This window comes from Ahaetulla prasina, chromosome 6, assembly GCF_028640845.1.
Source record: "Ahaetulla prasina isolate Xishuangbanna chromosome 6, ASM2864084v1, whole genome shotgun sequence".
NCBI lineage: Eukaryota > Metazoa > Chordata > Lepidosauria > Squamata > Colubridae > Ahaetulla > Ahaetulla prasina.
Genome location: NC_080544.1, coordinates 31,291,012 through 31,315,106, shown reverse-complemented (window position 1 = coordinate 31,315,106; position 24,095 = coordinate 31,291,012). Strand labels below are relative to the sequence as shown.

The 24,095-nt window shown below is 40.0% G+C and overlaps 1 protein-coding gene and 1 long non-coding RNA gene across 4 annotated transcripts in view; both read left to right on the top strand.

Annotated features, from left to right (window-relative positions):
• Positions 1 to 24,095, top strand: part of RNLS (renalase, FAD dependent amine oxidase) — a 156,647-nt gene that overhangs the window by 46,470 nt on the left and 86,082 nt on the right. The window lies entirely within an intron of this gene.
• LOC131200886 (uncharacterized) overlaps positions 1 to 24,095 on the top strand; it is a 63,296-nt gene that overhangs the window by 7,807 nt on the left and 31,394 nt on the right. The window contains exon 2 of the long non-coding RNA XR_009155721.1: positions 2,644 to 2,727. This is a non-coding gene — a long non-coding RNA (uncharacterized LOC131200886). The remainder of the gene's footprint in view (positions 1 to 2,643; positions 2,728 to 24,095) is intronic.

Below are 24,095 nucleotides of genomic sequence, written 5' to 3'. Positions count from 1 at the left end.
CCCAACATCACACGACCAAGGTAGAAAACAGGCCGGCTCACTACCCCGCCGGCGCCACAAACATGGCCGCCGCCATCCGCCACTCACCTTCCCGGGTCCGTTCCTGGCAACCGTGGGGCTTAAGAGGTCCGAAAACCTCTCCCACGGCTGCCTGAAGCTTCAAATCTTCCGACCGGGGCATGGGCGAGTGAATAAGAATTTCCCCTTGGGTCCTGTGCCTTAACACAGGAGGTTTCAGCCTGCTCAACAGCCACCTTTGCTAATCCGCACTTTCAGTACCAGCTTGAATTTGCATCCTATTTAGCGATACCATGGAGTCAGGGACAGGTTTGCCGACCTGGTCAACCTGTTGGTGTCCCAACCATGGAGGATCTCTCAGGACAGAACCTCCCTCAGCCAGGAGGCCTTGGTCCATCCGGAACTGCAGTGGCTCCAACTGACCATCTGGCACTTGAGCGGAGAGTTCTGAGTCTGAGTCTGGACAATTTCTTCTCCAGAGTAATACAAACTATCCAGGCCTCTAGGAGGCCATCCACCAACAGGATTTATGATGCAACTTGGAAGGCCTTTTGCAGCTGGTGTTCCAAGGCTGGCATTGATCCCACACCTGTATCAGTAGCCCAGATTCTGGAATTCCTCCAGGAAGGGCCTGTCTCCCAATACCATCCGTAGAGAGGTGGCAGTCCTGTCCTCGGTTTTATCATGTGGGGACTTGGAGTCCCTCACTCAACACCCTATTGTGCACACCTTTATTTGAGGCGCAACTAACCTCAAGCCTCCATTGGTGCACAGATTCTCTACCTGGGATCTGCACAATGTCTTGCAATCTCCCACAGCTGCCCCTTTCAAGCCACTACGAGCACCCAACTTGCACTTTCTTACATGCAAGGTAGCCTTCCTTGTGGGGATTACATCGGCCAGGCAAGTATCAGAAATGGCCGCTCTGTCTATCAGAGGACCAGAGGTGGGTTTCAGCAGGTTCTGACCAGTTCTGGAGAACCGGTAGCGGAAATTTTGAGTAGTTCTGAGAACTGGTAGTAAAAATTCTGACTGGCCCCACCCCCATCTATTCTCTGCCTCCCAAGTCCCAACTGATTGGGAGGAAATGGGGATTTTGCAGTAACTTTCCCCTGGAGTGGGGTGGGAATGAAGATTTTACAATATATTTCTCTTGCCACACCCACCAAGCAACGCCCACCAAGCCAAGCCACACCCACCTAGCCACGCCCACAGAACCGGTAGTAAAAAAAGTCAAAACCTACCACTGCTTTGGATGTTAGGAGAGCCCTCCGCATCTACATAAAGAGGACTTTTTCTTTCAGGAAGACAGATTTGTGTCCTTCCAGCCCTCAACATAGGGCAACAAGGTCACACCATCGACAGTGGGCTGGTGGATACAGGCCTGCATTGCCAAGGCATATGAGCTCCAGGCTCTCCTGGTACCGCGGTGAGTGCCTGCCCATTCCATCAGAAGCACGGCTACTACCACTGCATGGGTGACACAGGCCCCCATAGACAAAATCTGTCAAGCAGCAACATGGTCCTCTCCATCCCCGTTCATTAGACACTACAAACTGGATGCCTTCATGTCAGCTGAAGCGGCCTTCAGCAGGCTGGTACTCCAGAGGGTGCAGGACCAGGACCCAGGACCAGACTGCTACCCTCCCTTAGGACTGCTGGCTTTGGTATGTCCCATTCCTTGGATTCTCTACTCAGGACGTTGGAGAAGGGGCATTGGTCTTACCTGATATGCTCCTTCTCGGTGTGCTGAGAGAGAATCCAACTCCACTCTGGTGACTGTCTAGTCCAGAGTCCAGGAGTCCAGGAGTGGCCAACAGCAGCACAGCAAAGATGTCAAGTCAATTGCTATGCCTTCATCTAAACTGGGGGGACATGCAGGCAAAGGAGGCATGGCCAGAAGATTGATAGTCTCCAGGCAGAAAAGCAGAGATAACCCATTCCTTGGATTCTCTCTCATCACACCGAGAAGGAGCATATCAGGTAAGACCAATGCCCCTTCTGAAACATATCTCCAAGTGCTTCAGGTGAAGTTCTTAGCAATGCTGAAGAAAAAATAGAATATCAGAAGTAAGGAATGATAGGAATACCTGTGAATATTCATTCATCTTTGACACAGTCTTTTTCATTGATGCCTTAATTTATAGATTGTGAGGAACAGGATTGTACATGATAGTCTAATTATTTGGACATGATACAATTCAATGAAAGTCAGTAATTACTGGAGGATCACTGAGAGTTTGGACATTGATATATTTTGTCCATTTCTTTTATGACTTAACATACGAAACTGTCTATTTTGCTTGCTTCAAACTGTATTGTTGCATAAGTAGGAGGTAGTCCCTATTCTATTTCTTGTTTATTTGACTTTTTCCAAATCTATGACGCTGTAATTCTATGAAATATCAACTTTCATTGAATTGTATTTATTGTGTATTCAAATTCAAAGTAAAATATTTTAATCTGTATTTCTAAAATGCTTTTTTTACACTAGATTTACATGCATGCAATATTCTTTCAAGATTTTATAGATCATTTATACATTTTTTTAATTTCTTAAGGCACTTATTCTTAACTTACGTTGAATAATGAAATTCCCATTTTCAAACATTTTATCTAATACAGGAAATGTCAGCTATTATCTTATCTGGTTGCATTTAAACAAGATTGTCACCAATGGAATGGAATGAATGAGGGAAGACAAAAATGGTAATGGTTAATCTGAAGTGATGATTTTCTAATATCAGAGTCAAAAGATAAATCATGGCCTAATTGTGTGGCAACTTGAGACTAATTTTGTTTCTCGTAGTCCTGCTAAAATAAAATTAAATGTAGGGTTGGTTTATAATTTTTCTAGAACAGCTTATGAACTGGAATTTTGAGGCTTTTCATTTTATATTATTTAATGTAGAAATATTGTTTATAATACACTGCTCTAAACTATATGCGATATTTTGCACAGGATGAGAGAGTGGTTTTGTTTTATTGCAATACCTTTTGTTAAGACCATCTTTTTGTAGTGGCAGTAAGAAATACACAATTATTAGAATCCGTTTCATAAAGATCAAACGTTAGCTCTCTGTTTTTCTACTTCAGCTTTTTTCTCATGGTGCCCAAATGAATTAGAGATCATGGATGAAAAGGGTAGACTGAAAAATAAATAACAGACTGGATAAAAAAAATACATACGTTAGACTGAGCCTTTTTGCCAATTGCCATAGCAAGAAAGAGTAAGGAATTTGAAAGAAATATTGTTATTTTGGGAATTGCAACTAAAAAAATTGTTTCACTCAAGGGAAAACTTAAAATGGATTTAATATAAATAGAATGCACTTTGTAGAACAGGCTTATTATTTCATTATAGTGCCTAATAACATGGCTGTTTTTTGCTTTTTGCTGATGACCAACAAATATCCAAAATGTAAAGACTTTAGAAAGTATTCTAACATTATAATACCTGTATCAGTTGCTATACTACCAGTATTGGATATTGGATACCAGCACCATATGACAATACAAGTTGTTTCCTTGAAGCAGAAATACTTTCTTAACCTCAAAACACTATACTGTGGCATCATGCCTATTGTGCCACTGTAAAGAATGAGACATTCTACATGACAGAAAACAAAACAATGAACGTATTTGTGTCCCTTTGTAAAAATAGGAAGGCCAGTTTTCATTACGACCTTTGTCATAAAGTTGGATTTCCTAATTTCCATTCATAACTGTAGGAGCTGTCAACATAGTTATAAAAATGGTGATTAACATTATCAGTTATTTAGCAATGAGTAACAAGTGGTTGATAGCTAATTTTTATTTTTTGAATGTACAAGTCATGAATCATTTCTTTTATAGTTTTGAAACTTTAAAAAAATCAAGTTCTTGATTAAGATGATCAGTATTCCAGCCTGCTCCTAGCAATCAGAAGGCAAAAGAAATCAGGACCAACACCATATCATGTTTGTTTATGTTTGTGTTTGTGTGTGTTATGTGTAAAGAAGAAAAATAAGAAAAAAATAAGGAATTAAATGCCTAAAATATTCTCAGTGTCTCTGAGTTACATGAATTTACTGTGGACAGTTTTATAGCATAGAAAGTAGCCATGTTTCACATCTTCATTGAATGGTGTTTTCTGACATTCATCAGAGTGAAGATGGCGGCGACCAGGTAGGGTGTTGAGGCTTTGCTCCGATTTCCACCACACTCTACCAACCCAATGCATCCCTACCTTCGTGATCTGAATCCAAAACCCAGTTGCTTGACAATTGACAATGATCACACTGGGTCCGTGAGTAGTAGCCATATCCGATTCCCCAAATCACCAAGAAAGCTCCGTGAGGATCCCCTGAAGCACATCAAAGGCTTTGTGAGGTTTCCCCGAAGCGCAATAAAGTCACCATGAGGTTTCCCTGAAGCGATTTGAACACTCCACATCAAGAAGTCTCCATTAAAGGGATTTCCCAAAGCACCGGGAGAGGGATCCCTGAAGCACAGTGAGAGGAATCCCCATGAGAGAGTTTCTCCGTGAGAGGGATTCCACGAAGTGCCAAGAAGGCTCTGTGAGGATTCCCCCCAGAGAAAGCTACGTGAGGATTCCCCAAAACGCCATGATAGGGATTCCCTGAAGAGCCTGCTCATTTAAGAATGTGATCCTCCTTGATTCTCCTTAGCTCTGACTCTATGAGGATTTTGATTACCTTAAAACGTTTCTTCAAACTCCCACATAAACTTAAACTTCCACCAAAATTTCCTCCACCATCTTAAACTGGATTTGATTTGAATCTACTACCATTTTAAAAACCCTCCCACCAGAAGACTACAAAGGACAGCATTAAAAAAATCACTCCACAAGGGACATCAGTAGTACATATAGAAGTACAACAATACCTATATAAGGAAGTAAAAGTCAATTACTGCAAAACCCTTTCTAAGCTTCAAAACCATTTCATTCTACTTTACTACTTTACTTCATTAAGCAATGATTAAATAATAGAAGTTCTAAAATTATTAAATAATAGAAGTTCTAGTATTGATCTAGGGAAACAGTGGCTCAGGGACTAGGACATTGAGCTTGTCGATCGAAAGGTCGGCAGCTCAGCGGTTCGAATCCCTAGTGCTGCCGTGTAACAGAGTGAGCTCCTGTTACTTGTCCCAGCTTCTGCCAACCTAGCAGTTTCAAAAGCACGTAAAAATGCAAGTAGAAAAAATAGGGACCACCTTGGTGGGAAGGTAACAGCATTCCGTGCGCCTTTGGCGTTGAGTCATGCCGGCCACATGACCATGGAGAAATCTTCGGACAACACTGGCTCTTCAGCTTTGAAACGGAGATGAGCACCGCCCCCTAGAGTCGGCAACGACTAGCACATATGTGCGAGGGGAACCTTTACCTTTACCTTAATATTCATCTATTAATTAATTGATTAGTACTTTACCTGATTGTCTAGCTGATTATTCAATTGTCTAGTTAATAACAATTCATTAATTGATTAGTTTTACATTATTTACTGATCTATTACTATCTTAAGTACTGTGGATAGAATGTATATTTACTGATTTATTACTAATTAGTGTTAATGTTTAATATTAATTAGTGACATTGTTTACCAACCTTTTATTAATTGATTAATTACTGTGAATAGAGCATATATTACATCTATTAATTAGTGTTATTGATCATTGATTAGTTAGTTTTTTTGATCAGAATCACAAATCTACCATGCCAAGAAAAAACAACCAAACAACCAAGCTAATAGCGAAACAAAAAAATAGATATCTCTACTAATGGCTCAATTAAAAATAAAGACATCTCTACCAGTGTCACAAATGACCCATCCAAATGCTTTCTACATACAGATCCCTCCAAGGAGAATGAGATTACCATAAAATGCTACATGTGCAATACATATGTGCATCAATCATGCTTGGGATATACCGAAGACATAATCCAATTTCTACAAAAATCCACAAATTTACTTACTTATCTCTGCCCATCATGCAAATCCAAATTATACCAACTCAGTATCATGTCCGTTAAAATCAACACCATGGAAACACTACTATCATCCTTTAACAACATAGAAACATGTTTACTATCATCCCTTACCAGCATAGAATCACGCTTAGTATCTCTTGAAAACATAGAACATACAAGACAGAAAAGCAAACATCCAGTAAATCAAAATTCTGTCCCAATTCAACAGCAACAGCAACAACAACCACAATAACAACAACTACCACAACCAGCCACCTACCCAACAAATGCCATTTCTTTACTCATCAAAGATGCCATTGAACAAGAACAAAAACGTCACAATGCCATTTTATTTGGTCTTGAGGACACTAGTGAATCTAATGGTATTATAAAAGTACACAACATCATCAGCAGTTGTCAGACACCATCCATCTCCCCAGAAGAAATCATTGATGTTTCCTGAGACAGCCCTGAGTTTAAATACAGTGATGGCTCAGTGGCCCCATGTTTCTGCAGAGTAATATGCAAAAATGAGACCGCAAAAGAAAATTCATTCATACCATCAACTCAATTGCAAGAAGCAACTCAAACTATAACAAACTTTGCTCAAGGCCTGACCTATCTACACTTCAAAGAATCTGCTCCCGTGAACTACATGCTGAACTCAAAACACGCCAAAACCAGGGAGAAATGGATTTATACATTGATTACCATGCCAACTGTATTAAAAGTAAGAACAACAGTCCGCACCCCAATAACCACCACCCCAACAATGAACACTAGGCATGCGTGGCCCTAACTTCCTCAAAATCCACCACCACAGACCTTAAATGCAAACTACTTAATTCAAGAAGCCTCATAAACAAAATACCAGAATTCTTCCTTCTACTAAATATGACTATATTTGACATTATATTTGTATGCGAGATGTGGATGAATTCATCACTACTAGTCACCATTACCGCAGTAAGAGACTATCACGTGTACAGGTCCAACCGTGAAATCCGCAGAGGGGGTGATGTTGCTATCTTCTATAAAAAATCCCTAAATCTAAAAAATATTTAAGTTACACAGGAGTTAGCTCTTCCTGAGACCATCATATGCGATCTCTCCCTAAACACCACAATTTGCTTCATACTCTGTTATAGAGCCCCTGATTACAACCTTGTACATGTGAACAAACTAACATTACTACTAACATGGGCAGCCTCCTGCCCACACCCTCTCATCTTTCTTGGTGACCTAAATCTACCTCTTACTAATTGGACCCTAAACGAATGTACAACTGAACCCATACATGCAACCCTGTAGAATGCTGTAACTAATCTGGGACTAAATTTACTAGTAAATTTAACATTAGACTCAACAACTGCCTTGATCTTATCTTCTGCAACAGTTTAAATTCAATTTATGGACTACAAATAAAAGAACTCTTTTCCAACAATGACCATAGCATGATTTATTTATTTTATTTATTTATTAGATTTTTATACTGCCCTTCTCCCGAAGGACTCAGGGCGGTGTACAGCCAATATAAAACAATAACAGTGTACAATTAAAACAGAGAATTTAAAAACTTATTACATAATTGGCCAAAATTTAAACCTAAAAATCCTTAAAATTCATATAAATTACAACCCCGGTTAAAATTAATATTTAAAATTTAAAAATTTAAAAAGTTTAAGCCAGTCCCGCTCGAATAAATAAATGTGTTTTCAGCTCGCGGCAGAAGGTCCAAAGGTCAGGCAATTGACGCAAACTAGGGGGGAGTTCGTTCCAGAGGGTAGGAGCCCCCACAGAGAAGGATCTTCCCCTGCGGGCCGCCAGCCGACATTGCTTGGCGGACGGCACCCTGAGAAGTCCCTCTCTGTGCGAGCATACGGGTCGGTGGGAGGCGTGAGGTAACAGCAGGCGGTCCCGTAAATACCCAGGCCCTAAGCCATAAAGGTAGTAACCAGAACCTTAAAGTGCACCCGAAAGACCACAGGCAGCCAGTGCAGTCTGCGCAAGAGCGGTGTTACATGGGAGCCGCGTGCGGTTCCCTCTATCACCCGCGCAGCTACATTCTGAACTAACTGAAGCCTCCGAGTGCACTTCAAGGGGAGCCCCATGTAGAGAGCATTGCAATAATCCAAGCGAGAGGTGACAAGAGCATGAGTGACCGTGCATAAGGCATCCCGGTCAAGGAAGGGGCGCAACTGGCGAACCAAGCGAACCTGGTAAAAAGCTTTCCTGGAGACGGCCGTCAGGTGGTCTTCAAACGACAGCCGTCCATCCAGGAGAACACCCAAGTTGCGCACCCTTTCCATTGGGGCCAATGACTCGCCCCCAACAGTCAGCTGTGGTTGCATCCACAGCCACTCCGTCTTGGAGGGATTGAGCTTGAGCCTGTTTCTCCCCATTCAGACCCGTACGGCTTCCAAGCACTGGGACAGCACTTCAACAGCTTCGTTGGGGTGGCCCGGGTTGGAAAAGTACAGCTGCGTGTCGTCAGCATACAGTTGGTATCTCACCCCAAAGCCACTGATGACCTTGCCCAGCGGCTTCATATAGATGTTGAACAGGAGAGGCGAGAGACTCGACCCCTGTGGCACCCCACAAGTAAGGCGCCTCGCGGTCGATCTCTGCCCCCCTGTCAACACTGTCTGCGACCGGTCAGAGAGATAGGAGGAGAACCACCGATAAACGGTGCCTCCCATTCCCAAACTCTCCAACCGGTGCAGCAAGATACCATGGTCGATGGTATCAAAAGCTGCTGAGAGATCTAATAGGACCAGGGCAGAGGAACAACTCCTGTCCCTGGCCCTCCAGAGGTCATCCACCAACGCGACCAAAGCTGTCTCCATACTATATCCGGACCGGAAGCCGGACTAGAACGGGTCTAGATAGACAGCTTAATCCAGGTATTGGGGTAGCTGCCATGCCACCACACTCTCTACAACCTTCGCAACAAAGCGAAGGTTGGAGACTGGGTCCAGGGAAGGCTTCTTGAGGAGGGGTCTCACCACCGCCTCTTTCAAGGCAGCAGGGAAAACCCCTTCCAACAAGGAAGCATTAATAATTCCCCGGAGCCAGCCTCGTGTCACCTCCTGTGTGGCCAGCACCAACCAGGAGGGACACGGGTCCAGTAAACATGTGGTGGCATGTAACCTCCCCAACAGCCTGTCCACGTCCTCGAGAGCCACAGGGTCAAACTCATCCCAAACAATCTCAACAAGACGCATCTCCGTCCTCTCACCTGGATCATCGCAATTTTGGTCCAAACTATCCCGAAGCTGAACGATTTTACCGTATAGATAACCACTAAACTCCTCGGCACGTCCCTGCAAGGGGTCATCCCGCCCCTCCTGATGAAGGAGAAAGTGGGTCACCCGAAACAGGGCGGCCGGGCGGTTATCTGCCGACGCAATGAGAGTGGAATCGTAGGAACGCTTCGCCTCCCTCAGTGCTACTGGGTAGGTCTTAGAATAAGACCTAACTAGTGTCCGGTCAGCTTCGGAACGGCTGGACCTCCATGATAGACTTTTATCTCAAACTTACGTCCTCACATAGACAATCATAATGACTGAATCCCAAAGTATAACTTTAGAAAAGCCAACTATGATCTCATAACTGATGACCTCTCATTTCTTGATTGGCAAACTCTATTCACTGGCTGCATCACTGCCGAAGACCATTATAACATTTTTTTTGCAAGAAGTCAAAAGAATCATCAAACTATACATACCACTAATAACCCCCAAAACCAGGAAAAATAAATTACCCATAACAATAAGGAAGCTTCAGACCAAAAACAAAAAACTCTGGCGCAAAAACAAAACTGGCTATGTAGCTAACGTCAAAAGTCGCTACAAAACCATATGCCAACTGATAATGGCAGAATGCATCAGTTATCACAGGAAACGAGGAAAAGCTAATACGCACTAAATCCACTCGGGCCTTTTACAATTTCGTAAACAGCAAACTTAAAAGACTCAAGATCCATCCCACCACTAAAAGGACCAAATGGGAAAGACTGTAATGCTGAAACCGTTAAGGCCAACCACTTCAACACATTCTTCAGTTCAGTCTTTGTAAACAGCAATGCCTCAGACCCCTCATTTCCCAATCATACCACAACTACTCACAACGATCTACAATATGTCGATTTCACAGAAGATGCTGTTGAAAAGGCACTACACAACCTAAAAGCATCTCTATCAATTGGCCCTGATGGATTATGTGCCTACTTTCTAAAGAAGCTGTCAACCACCATAGCAGAACCACTTAGCATAATCTACGAAATATCTTTCAGAACCAGCTCCTTACCTAACTTATGGTCACTAGTTACGGATATCCCTATGTTCAAAAAAGTTGATCCCAGCCTAGTTAATAATTACAGACCAATCTCATTATGTTGCATCACCTGTAAAGTCATGGAATCAATCATAAACCAATTTTGTGGTTTCTTCCCCAAATCCCCAAAACTTTAACCTTAGACTGTACTGCAGACCACCCCATTCCTAAGAAGTCTGTAAGGGGCATGCATAAGCACACCAGCTTTTATTTTATTTTATTTTATTCGTATCCTTTACATATGTTTATAATTATGTTTACAGTTGTATCTGTCATAAAATACATGCTAGATGAAATAAAATAAAATAAATAAAATAAATAAATAAAAACATGCAAAGGAGGAGAAAGAAGATCATAATTTATGGTAATATATAAGCCTATTGATTCCTCAATTTTCAGTGCACCTCCTAAGGTTCTGAATTATATTACAGATTCACAATTAATTAATTTAATTTAATTGACATTTCTTTTTCTAAAAGTATAGCAATGTATGTGGTTCTGCTGATAAGTTCTTTGCTATACCCACTCAATCTTGTGTAGGTGATTTTTTTTTCCAATTGGAGTCAGAACTTTCTGCATCCCTTCAACACAGATGAAAATGATACTTCTTTTATGAAGCTAAGGCTTTCCACAGTTTCCTAGCCTTATTTTAGGACGCAGTGTATTCCCTACTGAACAGATTTATATGTACATTGGATTCAGTTTGAATTAAGTTTGATATATTTAAGTTTATGTTTAGGTTCCATTGAAATCAATAGAAGGTCAAGATTCAAGTGGCTTAACTCCCATAGTTTTAACTAGGTATTGTGGTAATTATAAGTGGGTATATAATTATAGCATTGAAGCCAGCTCCTAGTTGTTTCAGGAAAGGTAGATTGTCAGGTCCATGTCCAGAGATGAGATAATGAGAACCAATCAAGTTCAGTTCTTGAATTACTTGTATCTAATAGAATCTTGCCAAACTAAAGCTATAACCTTCTAATCTACTAGGTATACTGTATTCTGAGAGCTTCTAGGGTCTGGCTACATTGAACCTGTTCTCCCCCTGCCCCATCCAACTGAGATTCCTCTCTGAGAAAGCCAACCTTCTTCTTTATTGCTTCTCCAGGTGTGCCTTCCATCATATCAATAACCACAAAGTTATAATGCATACAGTAATTTAGTTAGAAGTATGATATAAAGTACAAAGCCTAACTATTTAATGTAATTTTTCCAAGATGAAAGTAATGATGGCTAACAACAGAATTTTAGGTCACTTCTACATCAGGATTTAGCATGAATTGAAAAACGTGGGTTTTTTCATTCAAAGTAACCCAAATCCTTCTTTTTACAATGGTGAAGCTCTATTGAGGTTGTTTGAGTCCATTTCTATGTTGTAGGCGTTTTGTGTGTCCTATTGGCTGAATCTTTAAAAGGAATACTGGCTTAGTTTAATATGGACGGACAACAGTTCTATCAGTTTCCTGCTTCTGTTTCTCAGGAGACCAACAAATGTGAAAAGTGCCAGGCTGCTGAGGTTTAAAAAAAGTTTGTTCTTAAAGTGAACTGGAATAGAAAGTTGTGATATAGAAATCCACAAGTGTCCTTCCAATGAGCTCCATGACTTAATTACTAAAAAGCATGCATTCCAGGTAAAAAATAATTGTTCCATGTTGGCTGCAAGTGCACCCTTCAACCATGATTATAGTTGGTGAGAAAAGATGTCATGAATTTTGTCACAAGTAACCTTCACAACTGTCCATAGCATGTTCAGTAAAGGAAGAATTATTTACCGTATATACTCGAATATAAGCCGATCCGAGTATAAGCCGAGGTCCCCAATTTTACCCCAAAAACTGGGGTAAACTGGGGACTCGAGTATAAGCCGAGGGTGGGAAATGAGGCACCTACCGGTTGGGGAAACCCTCCCTCCCTCAGCTGAGAAGGCTGGCGGCTCCCCGCCCGCCTTTCACTGCACCGCAGGGCTTCCCAGCCGTCCGGTAAAATGTGAAAAAGAAAAAAACTCGAGTATAAGTCAGATATACTCGGTATAAGCCGAGGGCTTAAAAAAAAAAAACTCGAGTATAAGCCGTATAGACCCGAGTATAAGCCGAGGGGACGTTTTTCAGCACAAAAAACGTGCTGAAAAACTCGGCTTATACTCGAGTATATACGGTAGCTAAATATCTCATTACAGATGCTGAGATGAATGCACACAATGCAGACTGAAAAATAATGGCTAGTTTAATTAATTTATTTTTTTATATGGAAGGATTTGCTTGTTTATTTTTATATGAAAGGATTTGTTTGTTCGTTTCTACTTACTTTTCACTGACAATAGGTTGGGCAGGCCACTAATTGTACTCAGGCTTTTTATTTATCAACTTGAGGGAGAGCATTGATTGGTTCATTCGGAGGTCAACATGAGTGAAAATTTAAGCTTGAGAAGTTGGAAGTGGTGTTATATGGAATTGTCCTTATTGAAAAGAATTGAATACAGATTTAGAAGAGATTCATAGAAAATAATTAATGATGCTAACAAAATAGTATTGATTTCAGTGGGTTCCAACCAAATGTAATTACATCTGGAGCCAATTGTTTATAGTTTCCTTTCACTTAGACCTTTAAAATTGATCCCAGTAGCTATATTTTTGCCAGTTACTGATTTAGAAATTGCTGAGTAAATTCTTAGGACTTTTCAAATAATGGAAATCAAAATTCTATTGTTTAAATAGCTTTTGTAGTTTATTTAGTATGTAGTCATAACATAATATATCATTTTAATCCAAACAATTACAAACTCTTTTTTAAAAAACAAAAAGTATTGGAAGTAGCTTTAATTATTAAGTAATGTGTAGCTTGTTTGTGTGCATGTATACGTAAAAAGAATTTCTATTTATTTGAATGAGGTGTCTTTTAAGAACAAACACATAGATTGTAGCATAGTTTAATTTAACTTTTTTTCTTCATGTTATGTACTATTTTCAATGCATAAATCACATTTCTATAATTTCTAGGTTGTAAAATGTTCTTGAAAATCATTAGAGTCCTGTAGAATATAGATACAAATGAAGTTAACAAATAATAGAGTAACTAACAGAAGAATGCCACTCTACAAAGCTAAAATCTATATAGAAATTGTCAAAAGTCATAATTGTCCAAAATCTTGTTCTGATGAATGATTCAACCTTTATCATTATTAGCAGCAGTCAAATTACATTACTTAAAATTTTCTAAGAATTTGACTGGTTCCTTTTAAGCTAAATTTTCCCAACCCAAGCTTTCAATATTTGCTGCTGGCTATTGGCCAGCCTATCTGAGAATGTAGGAGTTTTAGTTCAGTGTATTCAGTTTGCACCAGATTGAAGAAGGAGGGATTATAAGAATATATCTAGCTGTCACATGCTTCTAACCTCCCTCTTTAAGATAGTTGTTAACATCTTTAGCATTTTTGCTCTTTTTTTCTATTGTTTTCGGCTTTGCTTTTTATTTTATAACCTAAAGCTCTATTTTTGCTATCATGGAAAAGCTATTACTAGAGATTATCATTATTTTATAGGCTTCTCCATCCTCTTGTATATGACCTATGCTAGTCAATACAGCTCAGAATACTGCAAGAAAACAGAATAATTGGTCCTCCAAGTGTTGCTAAATTATCTTTTCCAGCGACTTCAATCAGTATAACAAACAGAGGGATGCTAGCAGCCATAACAGCTAGAAATCCAGGTGTTGAAATAACACCTGCAAATTCCTCACCTTTGATATCAATTGAACAATAACTTTCCAGAGTTCAGTCAGCAAATTGTTCAATCAATATTTTGCATGCAAATTAGATTAACTAATGTTAAAAACTAGATGATTGTTTTATTTCAGATATTGCAGCAATTATCAACCTGCTGATCCATTTTGCAACTTCTGTACAACTACTTATACTTATTCAGATTTATTGTTCTCCTAATTCCAGTATACTTTTTCAGCAGTAGTTCCTTACAGAATATGTTAGCCAAGAATTAATGCCACTGCAACTAAAATCATCTATCCATTTGGGACACCTTTTTTTTCTTCTGCAAGAATTCTTTTGGTGTATTTCCATTCATTAGCATGGACTGAAATACATTATTTCTTGTTACAGTTTCAACATGAAGGGAGTATTTCCACAATTTTCTTTTGGGATATGTAACCTCTCAACATTTAGGAGCGTTTGCAAAACACAGTTTTTAGAAACATGTTTGGACAACAAAATACATTAAACAGTGTGGCATGTTTTTTTGTTTAACTCATTGGTGTTGGAATTTGGGAGGGGGGGGTTCTTTGCACAGGTTGCTGTGTTTTTAGCTGATGTGATACTTTTGTCATATGCAATTTTTAAAGAAAATATTTCACCTGCACCTCTAAAGTTATGAACAGACCTCTTAAAGGGAGATAGACCTTTACCTCGACCAGGTTAAAGCGCCTTCTGTTCAACATCTATATGAAGCCGTTGGGTGAGATCATCAGTGGCTTCGGGGTGAGTTACCAGCTGTACGCTGACGACACTCAGCTGTACTTTTCCACCCCGGGCCACCCCAATGAAGTTGTTGAAGTGCTGTCCCGGTGTTTGGAAGCCGTACGGGTCTGGATGGGGAGAAACAGGCTCAAGCTTAATCCCTCCAAGACGGAGTGGCTGTGGATGCCGGCATCCCGATTCAGTCAGCTGCAGCCGCAGCTGAGTGTTGGAGGCGAGTTATTGGCCCCAAAGGATAGGGTGTGCAACTTAGGTGTCCTCCTGGATGAACGGCTGTCGTTTGAAGATCATTTGACGGCCGTCGCCAGGAGGGCCTTCCACCAGGTTCGCCTGGTTCGGCAGTTGCGCCCCTTCCTTGATCGGGATGCCTTGTGCACAGTCACTCACGCGCTTGTTACCTCTCGCTTGGATTATTGTAATGCTCTCTATATGGGGCTCCCCTTGAAGTGCACTCGGAGGCTTCAGTTAGTCCAGAATGCAGCTGCGCGAGTGATAGAGGGAGCTTCGCGTAGCTCCCACGTAACACCGCTCCTGCGCAGACTGCACTGGCTACCTGTGGCCTTTCGAGTGCACTTTAAGGTGTTGGTTACGACCTTTAAAGCGCTCCATGGCTTAGGGCCTGGGTACTTACGGGACCGCCTGCTGTTACCGTATACCTCCCACCGACCCGTACGCTCTCACAGAGAGGGACTTCTCAGGGTGCCGTCCACCAAGCAATGTCGGCTGGCAGCCCCCAGGGGAAGGTCCTTCTCTGTGGGGGCTCCCACACTTTGGAACGAACTTCCCCCGGGCTTACGCCAAATACCTGATCTTTGGACCTTCCGCCGCGAACTGAAGACACATCTTTTCATTCGCGCGGGGCTGGCTTAAATTTTAAATTTTAAATTACATAAATTTTATCGATTTTAAATTTTTTACTAATTTTAAATGGGGTTTAGGTTTTTATAAATTTTTAAAGTTCTAGGCTAATTATAATAAGTTTTTTAACTTGCATTTTAAATTGTATACTGTAGTGTCTGTATTTTATTGTTGCCTGTACACCGCCCTGAGTCCTTCGGGAGAAGGGCGGTATAAAAATCAAATAAATAAATAAATAAATAAATAAAAATAGACGCAATTTACATAGACTTCTGCAAAGCCTTTGACTCAGTGGTACATTAAAAACTACTAGTCAGCGTTCCAGAAAACCCATACTAGGCCGAAGGCTTCCACACGCTGCCACTACTGTTAAAGTTCCTACGGCATTTCCGGATCCCTGCACAAGTTCCTGTCAAACATGCAGCAAGTAGTCAAAATAAGGAGTGCCCTATCAAACCCTGCACCAGTTAACAGCAATGGCCCCCAAGGCAGCATTTTAGGACTCACTCTCTTTCTAATGTACATAAATGATCTTTGCGATTATATTATAAGCAGCTGCATCCTCTTCGCTGATAACGTAAAACTATTATACACAGGCAAACAATAGATAAAAACTCGAGGTAAACCACTTGCAGAAAATACGACTTCAGCAACAGAGTGATCAATGCCTGGAATGCACTACCTGACTCTGTTGTTACATCCTCAAACCCACAAAACTTTAATCTTAAACTGTCTACCATGGACCTCACCCCATTCCTAAGAGGTCTGTAAGGGGGCGTGCGTAAGCGCACCAGCATGCCTACCGTGTCTGTCCTACTGTCCCCATTTATTCGTACTCATTTCCTGTGTTCATGTCCATGTTTATACTTAATATGTGTTTTCTTGTACATGTTTGACTAAATAAATAAATAAATAGATCTGGGAACGTAGCAAGATTTTTAGTTATTTGCATCATAGCCAGTTATACAATATTTAGTTTTGACAAAATAGAAAATGAGAGCTTGTTTTATTTATTTTAAGAAAGTCAAATATGAAATTATTTACTAGTTTTTAGTCAATATTATTCCCTACATCAATTTAGTCAAAAAAAAAGCTGGGCAAAAATGTGGATTTCTAAAACCCAGAGATGAGAAATATCATATTATTATAGAACATAGAGTAGGTTGGGAGCACTTTTGGACAGGTGGAAGATAATGGTTCGGTTGTTTATCATGCCAAACCATAAGGTAGGTTGATTTTGTCTTAATGTGTAAATTCAGCTGTTATAGCTTGTAAACTAGGGGTGAAATTAAAAAATTTCCCCTATCGGTTCTGGGAGTGTGGCTTGTTGGGAGGTCATATGACTGGGTGGGTGTGGCCAACTTGACATCACTCACATCGAGGGGCTCCTCCCAGCCACTCCTTGTCATGAATGGCAGGAAAAATGGGGAGGGGAATATTCCTGCCTACCATCCTTCCCTCAGTCTGGGCTGAGATTGAGGAATGGATGACAGGCAGGAAAATCCCCTTCCCCATTTTCCTGCCTTTAACAAAAATGGCTCCATTCCAGCTGCTTTCCCCACCCCATCCACCTCCCTCCTGGGGACTACCTTAAAAGAGACAGGCTGCAACAGCTCAATTGTGAATGGAGGGAGAAAAGTTAGCATTCTCTCTGCTGCATTTAACATTGAATTCTGTGGAATATTGAGCAACTGGAAGAGGAGCGGCGACCAGCCAGGCATGGGTGGGGCCAAGGAGGGGTAATTACTACTGGTTCGGCAAACTGATGCCCATAATCCCTAGCGGTTTGCCCAAACTGGTCCAAACCAGTAGGATTTCACCCGTTGTAAACCATAGATATATACCCTTCTAGTCAAAACTTTATCAGTATATAATCTGGGAATCTGAAGGTTGCTAAGTATGTTGTAGCAGCCTATAATTTGGCAATTACCATCTGGAAGACTCTACTAAACATCCAGGGGGTACTCTCTCGAGGATGAGTAGATATGAGGTTTTTTAGCTAAAGTCTCTAAGGATTGATGGCGTTCCCAATGCTGATTGTTCTCAGGGACTTCAGCTTATCTACCTGCCTTAGCATAGGGTGAGGAGGCAGCTCAGGAGGTTACAGTGGCCAACACTTGTCCCAGATCATATAGGGTTCAACACATGTTGGACGCCACACATCAGATCAGTGTTTTGTGTCAGGGCCACTGCAATGTGATTTAAAGCTTGAGATACTATGTCACAGTCAGATCACTCTACAGACCAGAGAAGGGGGTCTATTGAGTCAATCCACCCCACATGCTTAATGGCAGCACCTGGTTTCCAGAAGTGCTTGAGAAGTTTCCCAAGCTGGTAATAGGCAGTTCTGCCAAGAACTAACTTGCTGGAATGGGGAGGTAGTAATAGCCTTGGGCAAAATTGTATTTGAATGGTGTCTCCCAGTTCCTTATAAGGGAACTCTTTGCTTTCCTTAGGCGCTCCAGAAAATGAAGCAAACCAAGAGATGTCTAGAAGCCCTTGGCATAAAATGAGGATCAATATGACTACCCCATATTTGAGCTTATGCCATGGTAATAAGGGCAGCAAAACATTGCTATTTGTCCACTCATTGCATCACAGATGCGGTCCAGTGCCCTTTTCAAAGTGACTTGTACTCTTCTGGGTAAGGACAGGCTGGAAGACCATCTAAGGAGCCTTTGTGAGAAATTTTCCAGACATCTGGAGGACAAAGATAAAAAAAGCATTTGTTCTGCCCTTGCTCGACAACTTCTTTCTTTCTTTCTTTTGCTTATTGTTAACAAAATCTTAACTAGAGCTTTACTTTAGCTTTGATTTAGCCACTGTTTTATTTTTGAGTTCTAATTTTAGCTTTCGGCATGCTTTAGCCATTTTGTCTTGGGAAAAGGGGGAACTACAGTAACAATAAATTCTTTTTAATTTGTGGGAATACCAGCACAGAGGGAGAGGACTGCATTTACAGAATACTGTGTGGGTCTTATTGTCCAAATACATTAAAAGAAGGCATTTGTTGTTGGTTTTCTTCCCTCGACTGCTTTTCTGCAATATTAATTATGTGTTTTGTTACAGCCTTTTAAGGGGAAATTAGACCTCTTAAAAAGAAATTAGACCTTTGAACTTAAAAAAGTGTAAAGTTTTATAGCATTATCTGTCTAATCTTCCTCATTTATTATTTATTTGATTCTGGATTGACTTCTTATGTAAGCATTGTTCTTTCATGTTCATTATAAAAAGATCTCCCACTCATAAACACAGAAGGTCCAGACTTCACTAGATTAAAAGAATGTCTTTCTATCCAAACAGTCTTCTTTTGTAGATTTAAAATCGCCTGACGGATATTTAATGAACAGAGGTTTTGCCTATTATGTAAAAATGTGGGAACATTTAAAGTTATTTCTGAACTAGTTTATAGAGTTTAAAGTCCTTTTTATTGCTTTAAAAATAATGATAGAAAAAGAAAAAAACACAGATGCATACATACATCGTGCTATATATATATATATATATATATATATATATATATATATATATATATATATATATATATATATGTCTTTGGTTGTTCGGGTTTTCTCCCGTGTAAAATTGGAAGTGTCTTGGCGACGTTTCGACGAAGTCTCATTCGTCATCTTCAGGCTTCAGCTTCGTGCTTCTGGGAGCAATGTGTGATCGCAGCTGTTTCTTCCTTTTAACTGCTAGAGGGGGTTTGAACTGATTGGGTGGGAGCTTGGCTGTGCTCTGATTGGATGGAGGTTTTTCTGTGCTCTGATTGGATGGGGGTGTGTCCTGTGTTGGTGGGGGCTTGGTTGTGCTCAGTCTAGTCTGTGCTGCAGGGGGATTTGAGCTGGTGAGCTGCATAGCTGTTGTTTGGCTTTGTGGTCGTGCTACATCTTCATAGTGGGTGTCAGTCTGCTGCATGAATGGATTGGAGGGGTTTGAAATGGCTAATGTTGCAGCTGCGGTCTGGCTTCTGGTCCTTGGTCGTGCTTCATGATCAGTGTGGGTTTGGGTCTGCTGCCACCGCACATCCACCCAGAAAGCAGACCCAAACCTCCATAGGCTCACCTCTACAAAACCTAGCCAAATTTCTCGCCAAACAACTACAGCCCTATGCAGAATCCATCACCTCACACGTAAAAAACTCATTCCAGTTCATAGAGATCATAAAGAAACAAAACTTACAGCCCAGCGACCTACTCGTGAGCTTTGATGTCATATCCCTCTTCACCCAAGTGCCAATCAAAGAAGCCTTGACAGCTATCCAAAACAAATATAACCCCCCCAAGCACATCCTAGATCTGACCAACCACTGCCTATCCAACACATACTTCATCTACAATGGACAAAAATACAAACAAGTAGAAGGAGCACCCATGGGATCACCCCTCTCACCTGTCATTGCCAATCTCTACATGGAACACTTTGAAACCCAAGCTCTAGAAAAATCTGATCCCAAACCCAAACTCTGGCTCAGATATGTAGACGACACCTTCATAATCTGGCCACACGGGAAAGAAAAACTTGACAACTTCCTCACACACCTCAATAGCCTACACCCCAAAATACAGTTCACCATGGAAACAGAAGTTAATAACCAACTTCCCTTCCTGGATGTCTTAGTCTACAGAAAACCCAATGGCTCCCTAGGACACACCATCTACCAGAAGAAAACACACACAAACCACTATCTGCACGCACTCTCACACCACCACCCAGCACAGATCAACTCCGTAGCCAAGACACTCATCTCCAGAACAAAATGCTTAGCTGATGAACAACACCTAAAACCCGAACTAGACACTCTCACTAACGTACTAACATCCAATGGATTCCAAACAAATAAGATTACCAAGCTAATCCAAAAAGAACCCCCCACTAAAATCCAAGACAGAGAACAAGAAAACGGCACAGCCCTCCTCCCATATATAAAAGGCACCACAGACAGAATCAGCAAGATCCTCCACAAACACAACATCAAGACAGCATTCTGCACAAACAGAAAAATATCCACCATCCTAAGAAACCCCAAAGACAAAATTGAGTTAGAAAATCAAGGAGTATATGAAATCCCATGCACCGCCTGCCCCACCACATACATTGGACAAACCAACAGAAGAATAAGTGCACGCATTGAAGAACACAAGAACTCATTCAAAAAAGAGGAACCAACTTCTTCCCTGGTCCAACACTTTAAAGTCACAGGACATGATATTGACTTTAAAAAGACCAGAACTATCACAAAACTGAACACTTTAACAACAGAATAATCAGAGAAGCCATTGAGATAGAAAACGCCCACAGCATGAACAAACGAGATGACACCTCCGCCTACCAGCCATTTGGAAACCCGCCTTATTGACAAACGAGTCCCTAACACGAGGAATGACACCAGACCCACACTCACAAGGTCCACACAGGATGTCACCACCGCACATCCACCCAGAAAGCAGACCCAAACCCACACTGATCATGAAGCACGACCAAGGACCAGAAGCCAGACCGCAGCTGCAACATTAGCCATTTCAAACCCCTCCAATCCATTCATGCAGCAGACTGACACCCACTATGAAGATGTAGCACGACCACAAAGCCAAACAACAGCTATGCAGCTCACCAGCTCAAATCCCCCTGCAGCACAGACTAGACTGAGCACAACCAAGCCCCCACCAACACAGGACACACCCCCAATCAGAGCACAGAAAAACCATCCAATCAGAGCACAGCCAAGCTCCCACCCAATCAGTTCAAACCCCCACTAGCAGTTAAAAGGAAGAAACAGCTGCGATCACACATTGCTCCCAGAAGCACGAAGCTGAAGCCTGAAGATGACGAATGAGACTTCGTCGAAACGTCGCCAAGACACTTCCAATTTTACACGGGAGAAAACCCGAACAACCAAAGACCTATATATATATATATATATATATATATATATATATATATATATATATATATATATATATATATATATATATGTATAATGCGCTAATATATGTACATATGTATGCACATATGTATGTGTTTAAATGTGAAAAATAAAACCAAAAAAAATAAAATGGAAAGTATGCCATGTTGTTACAACAGTAAATAGTTACAGTTCTATATTTAATTATGTAATGCAAATATTATGCAAGGATAACTATATTTATTTCTAATACCTTTATATAACTATTGTGCTTTTTTTAATCTTTAGTGACACTATGAATTAATTACAAACTAAACATCCATTTTATTGCTTGTACAGTTTTTTATTTTTCATTTTGTTCTAAAAATTCAGTATTTCTATAGCAATTAAGATTGGCTGCAAGGTGAAAATAATGGAGCTTTCTACCTTGCTTTCATTACCCACTATATGAATCATAATTGTGTCTTTTGTTGTTTCAAATTACTTTTCAATTTTTCTTTCAGCTGTAGAGTATCATTCTTCAACTGGGTGCCTTTAAGCCTGGTCTATATTTTCCTTTCTTGATTATGTAATTATTGCACTGGGTAAAGTAACCCTGTCTTGTTAACCCTGGAATATCCATTCATACGAACAAGTTCTGAAATGCTACAGCTACTTGAGAATTCAAACTGGGAGGGAAAAGACTAGTTTTTAAGTTCAGAATTATTCTCTATAACCATTGTTGGGAATTCTTTAAAAAGCTAATAAAATTAGGCAACACAAACATAAACAATACCCATACACAGGTAGATAGATAACCAGACCAAGAGGGGGGCACGGGGGGGGGGGAAGAATAGGTGGATGGATAAATGGAAGAACCATGAGCTGGAGGAGTGCCAAGTAAATATGAATGACAAATCTTTAGATAGCTGGAGATATGAATGACGAATCTTCTTTAGATAGCTGGAGATAACTTAATCTCTACAATCTCTGCATGTTTATGAATAATTATTCTCAATTAAGTTGTCCTAGGTATTCTTCTTTTGAAAGAAAAAAATCGTCTAGTGTTTCGTCCTGAACTAAATGTTTCTGACTCAACTTCCCTCTGTTCTTTGAAGGAAAAAAATGCCATTCTTATGTTGTTGCATTATGTGTTCCTTTGCTCCTTTTAGAAAAGAATCTTAGCAATGTCATTTAGTGTAACTAATTTATTAGTTCAAAATCTTTATATACTATTTCCCTTGAAGGTTTTGCAATGGGAAGAAGGCTTCAAAAAAGCATAATAAGATCTTATCTTTTATTTCATAATAAGAATATATGTTGAAAGGAAATGTTTCCTGGTACAGCAGTCTGATCTGCGTATAAATTATACCAAAGAAATATGAATGTATAAGGTCTTGTTACATGGATTTTTTTCTCATAGCATTAACAATGAACATTATTCCAATACACTACTAGAAAGTGATTGCTAATAATATAAATATAATTCATTTAAATTCTAACGAAGTGTTATTGTTATAAGAAAGAGCAACATTTAAATAAACAGTTATGGTATAATTTGAAGTATCATTGGAGGGGTGAAAGAATGAGTCTGGAAGTAGGTCAAAAGGGTCTTTTAAATATTTCAATACATCCGTTAAAGTTTACATTGTATCCATTGAAGGCTTAATCACATAGTACTTCAGCATAAATTATTTAATAACAGGGAAGTCATTTTTAGTTTTTCATCTACTGTATGTGATTATTAAATATGTTGATATTAAAATATCCAGAAAACAAGAAGTGTAAGACTATATACCAGATATACCATATTTCAAGGCAGAGTTCTTTTTCTGTCATTTTTTCTAACTATATATTTTTATTTATTTATTTATCAAATTTATATAGTCACCCATGTCAGAAAAAAACAAGTGATTCTGGGTGTCATACAACAAAAACTATTGAATAATACTATATTGGCTTTTGAGCTAAGTTGTTTCATAAAATTATGGTCTATGCCAGTGGATCTAGGACAACTTGCCAAGGCCAACTCTCCCTGACTAACTCACCACGGGACAGTTCAATGAGAACAATTCAATGCTGTACTAATAATTTCATTCAGTTACTTTTATTAGTAGTAATCATTTTTTCATCAAAATTATTGTAACTCTTGTATTTCTTAATTGACTTTATTGTATTATTACTGGCCATGGATCTCTAGAAATTAATTTAATTTCTGTATTTGTTGAATTGTCCTTCAGCGAGTTGGCCGCAGCAAGTTGTCCCATTCTGTATGTCAGCCTTTCTCCATCCTAGGTATTCTTCCGATATCTGGGTTTTACTTACCATAAATCTCAACAACTGCTTTCCTGGCTGGAGAATTCTGAAGGATGTCTAGCTTCCTAACCCTAACCCTAACCCTTGCAATTTCATCTGTATGCTTTAATTTTTACCTTCAAATCAAGTTAAAAATCAAGTTACATTTCATAACTTTCCCTATCTTTCTCAAAACACTTTGTCCCTCATGGCAGGAAAAGGTTATTTTTATTTTTTTCACATACACATAC